Source organism: Magnolia sinica, chromosome 13 (assembly GCF_029962835.1).
Source record: "Magnolia sinica isolate HGM2019 chromosome 13, MsV1, whole genome shotgun sequence".
Taxonomy (NCBI): domain Eukaryota; kingdom Viridiplantae; phylum Streptophyta; class Magnoliopsida; order Magnoliales; family Magnoliaceae; genus Magnolia; species Magnolia sinica.
The window spans coordinates 30,078,007-30,082,976 of record NC_080585.1 but is presented as its reverse complement, the minus strand read 5'-3'; the positions used below and the strand labels follow the sequence as shown (position 1 = coordinate 30,082,976).

The 4,970-nt window shown below is 36.5% G+C and overlaps 1 non-coding gene across 1 annotated transcript; it reads right to left on the bottom strand.

Moving 5' to 3' along the window:
• Positions 1–4,457: 4,457 nt before the first annotated feature.
• LOC131224467 (small nucleolar RNA R71) lies at positions 4,458–4,564 on the bottom strand. The gene has a single exon (XR_009160949.1). It is a non-coding gene; the product is annotated as a small nucleolar RNA R71 (small nucleolar RNA).
• Between the last annotated feature and the right edge of the window lie 406 nt (positions 4,565–4,970).

Below are 4,970 nucleotides of genomic sequence, written 5' to 3'. Positions count from 1 at the left end.
TCATGAGTAAATGCTCGTCTCTCAACCATCTCCTCGTGAGGCCTTAAGCTTTTCTCGGAAGTTGATAGGGCCTTTTGATAATGTGATGTGGTCCCGCTAAATCAATTATTAAAGTCACCCCTCGGTCAATTTGATTTGTTCATTTTAATTTATAATCATGAACCCACAGTAGAATAATTTTAAAAAATAAAAAATAAAAATGTAACTGTGTGTAGCCCACAACTACATTAACATTGTGAGTTAATTTCGAACTGTTTCTTTGGGTATGGTCCATCCGAGATTCATTTTGCCCTCAAACTTGAGCAGAGTGTATGAAATTAAAACCCCTTTTATATAGACAGCTTGAATCTGCTACAAGATGATCCAATAAGCCCCACAAAAGATATGGGATGGGTTCAATAGGTGAGTCCCTTACTCAAGAAGGCCATTTAGCCTCTTTTTTTTTTTCTCTCTCTCTCTTTTTTCTTCATTTTTTCATGAGAGTAAACTATTTTGGCGGTTAGAACCATTGCCACCTCTATGGGACCCACTCCGGCGAGCTTTCAAAATGCATATGGCGTCATTCCCTCCATTCCAGCGAGCTTCTGAGTATTTTTTTAAAAAGATGTTTAATCCCATGAAAGTGGACATAACTCCCTCATTACATGCTCAATTTAAGTGATCTTTTACTCGTTAGAAAGGTAATTTGATGAACTTTCAAATGTCATTAAAATCACCTCTTTTGGACATCATTTGATTGCCCAAAAGTGGGCCCACATTTATTGTGGTTCACTGATACTCATTATAGATTACCGGTCCCACAAAAATGATCATAACGCCCTTATTACATATTCGCTTTGGGTGATCTTATACTCGTTGAAAAGGTAATTTAATAAAATTTGAAATTAATTTGAAATCCTGTCATTCAAAAACCATTTAATTATTCAAAATTGGGCCCAAAGTTACTATGGTTTGTCGATACTCACCGTGGATTACAAATCCCATGAAAATGGTCATAACCCTCTTATTACATGTTCGATTTGAGTGATCTTATACTTGTTGAAAAGGTAATTTAATGAAATTTTAAATAGATTTAAAATTATCCCATTTGGATACTATTTTATTTCCTAAAATTGGACCCAAAGTTCATCTATTTGGATATCTCATTCGGTAATAAATGTCATAATGAACTTTGAGCCCACTTTTGGGCAATCAAATGATGTTTAAATGAGGTGATTCTAGATTCATTTGAAATTTTATCAAATTATCTTTCCAACAAGTATATGATCACCCAAATCGGACATAAAAGGAGTGAGTTATGGTTATTTTCGTGAGATTTACAATCTATAGTGAGTATCAACGAACTACAGTAACTTTTAACTTACTTTTGGACAATCAAATGGTATAAAAATTAAACTATTCTAAATCTATTTGAAATTTCATTAAATTACCTATCAAACAAGTATAAGATCACCAAAATCGGAAATGTAACGAGAGAGTTATGATCGTTTTCGTGGGATCGATGATCCATAGTGAGTATCGGAAATCCGCAGTGATTATCAGTGAACCACATTAACTTTGGGCCCACTTTTAGGTAATTAAATGGTGTTCAAATAAGTTGATTCTAAATCAATTTAAAAGTTCATTAAATTATCCTTCTAACAAGTATAAGATCACCCAAATTAGGCATATAACGATGAGAGTTAAGACCGTTTTATGGGATCAGCGACCCACAAGGAGTTATGACCGTTCATCCATTTTAACATTCTTGCACTATGACATTCAACCATCACAACATCTATCATGTTTATCCATTACAATATTCATCCATTTCAACATTCATTCATTTCAAAATTTATCCATTACAACATTTTTTCATTACAAAATTCATCTATTTCACAAACTCACACCATTCATATCCATAAAAAAAATAAATAAATAAAAATTATAAAGGGAACCACCACACCCTACTCTCTTTCACAAACTTGCATCATTGATACCCACCAACAGAAAAAAAACAACACACAAAGCCACTATTATCCTAGCCTAAACCTGCCTTTGGCCATCATAGTTTCTACGTCGAAGAGTGTAACCGAAAATCTTTTAAAAAAATACTCAGAAGCTCACCGATGTGAATTTAAATATGATATGCAAGATTTCAGGATTAGATCACACCAATTCAGAAACAATCACACAAATTCCACATCCCACATGAAAATCTAAACATTCAATCAAAGGGGAATCTCTGCGGATCCAGGCCTACACACGTTAGGGCTGGATCAATGAAAATTATGAACCAAACAATACTCAAATGGAAATAGAAATCAACCACATATGCATAAGAATCAGTCCATAATCCAAGGGATTCCCCAATCTCAATTCAAGGAACCCTAGGATGAGAAAAGGGAAAATCAATTAGGGATAATGTAATCTAGGGTCGGGATTTATGAAATCATGTATAAAAGAAAGAAAAATAGGAGGAAACCTGAACCCGAGACAATCCCTGCATGTGGACAGCAAGCCAGGTACGGGTGCATGTGAGCTTGAGGCTGGCCGCACGTGTGGTGGGGGATGGAATCCAGAAACGGATTCCTAGGCCTTGGTCGGCCAGGCTTGGGCTGCAAAACCCTCAAATCTGACGTCGATCCGAGCTCTGGTCTGAGTGTGGTGCTCCACCAAAGTTTCAGCTCGCCTGCGGGCCGAAATCTGGAAACCTATTGTAATGAAGAAATCTGATGCAACAAAAGGGACGAATTTGAAGTACGGATGGTGGGGAAAGATGGAAAAAAAGATGATGGAGGATGGGGGTGAATCGAGATTAATGTGGCTTCTCACCACGGTAGTTAGCCCTTCGAAAAGGGAGGGTTTTGCACCCACTTTTGAATTCTTCCACAACTCATGAAGAGAGCAGAAAAATAAAGCAGAAATTTTTTTATTAATTTCAATGAATCAAAAGAACTACAAGGGGTGCCTATCTATAGGGAAAATCCTATACCCCAAAACTCGCACCATGTGCGCAACTTATTACTTGGCGATGAAGTAAACTAAAATAAAAACCAAACAGAGAAATCTAAAGTGTTCACAATGTTCTAAATAATAATAATAATAATAAGCAAAATCTAAAACATGAAATCAATCCAACGAGTGGGCCACGATCATGAGATCCCATGATGGGCTTTTCTTGATTATCGGGCCTAATCTTTTGAACCAAACTTCGTCTTCTAAGTAGGAGGCCCTCCCTGGACATTATCATCGAGACAGATCGATGGTGGGGCCCTCCTACTCCGTGCATACGTGCGTAGGTGAGGTGGCGTGCGTGCGTGTGCGTAGGGGATTGACGGTTACGTTGTCTGAAATTAATTAGTTTTGAGATTTAGTTTAAGATTAGGATTTTTCTAACCTTAGATTTTAGGTTTAGGTTTTCCTGATTTTAAGAAACTAACTTGTTTTTCCTATTTTGTAAGATTCTGAAATATACTTTCTAAATTGGTAATCTCTTTCTGATTTTCTAGTTTTCTAACTCTCTAGATTAGGTTTTGTTTTAGGAATTTTCCTAATTTATTTCTTCTTTCCTTTCTTTTATTTTATTTTTAAAGACTTTCTTCTTTTACTTTTAGAATCTAAGTTAGTGCTTTCCCTTTTTAGAAACTCTTTCTAATTTTAGAAACTTTCTATTTTCCTTTTTAGAAATTCTCATTTTAGAAACTAGTTTACTTTCTAGTTTAAGTTTAGGAACTTTCTATTTTTATATTTTCTATTTTTAGAAACTAACTTGTTTTGGTTTGTTTTGCAGGTTTTTAACTTAGGGACTCCGATTTGGTAACTTCTTTCCGAATCCTCTCTTTCTTTCTAGATTTTTATTTCATTTCTCTCTTTTAGGTTCAAGTTTAGAATCTGAATTGAGGGCTGCGAGTGTTTCATTCCCAAGTAGGCTCGTGACAACACTCGACGTTTCTTGATTGAAGGAGGATTGGTTGAGGGCTTAACTGTCCATCGCAAGACTAGACATCGCTCGAAATCCTCTGGGTTAATTGAGGTTATGACTGCAAATCAACCTCAAGCACTACCTCCACCTGGGATTGAGGAAGTCCATGATGAGAATGAGGTGCATCAAGCACCACTGCCTCGTACTTTACGCGATTATTTACAACTGGCGGGGGTGAGCACGCCCTCATGTATGGTTTTTCCTGAGAATACAAGACATGAATATCAAGCCAGGGGTGATCCAACTCCTTCCAAAATTTCATGAGCTTGAATCTGAAGAACCGTATTTACACTTGAAAGAGTTTGATGAGATTATAACCACCTTATATTTTCCAAACATGTCTGAGGACACAGTCAGGCTGAAAATCTTTCCCTTTTCTTTGAAAGAGAAAGCTAAGATATGTTTACATTCACTACGTCCTAGATCTATTGGCACATGGAATAATATGCAAAGGGAGTTCATAAAGAAATTTTTTCCATATCATAAAACGAACACCCTTAGAAAATCAATCATGAACTTTGCCCAAATGGAGGATGAAACTTTCTTTCAATGTTGGGAGCGGTTTAAGGATCTTGTCAGCTCTTGCCCATAACACGGTTTTGCAATGTGGTGCATTACGCACTTTTTCTATGATGGGCTAACATCCTTTATGCGCCAATTGGTTAAGACGATGTGCAATGGGAAATTTATGAATAAAAATATCGATGATGTGTGGGATTACTTGGATAGACTTGCTGAAAACGCACAATCATGGGACACATACCCAAAATCGAGTACCACTTCTAGGCCCACTCAATCAAAGGAAATGAGCGGAGTATACCTGCTGAAAGAGGATAATGATATCAATGTTAAAGTGGCTAATCTCATAAAGAAATTCAAGGCCATGGAATCAATGAATGATAAAGGTAAGGAAGTTGTTTGCAGTATTTGTGGTTGTAACAGTCACACAACTGAAAATTGTCCAACTATATCTACCTTTTAAGAGGTCCTGACTGAGCAATACAAT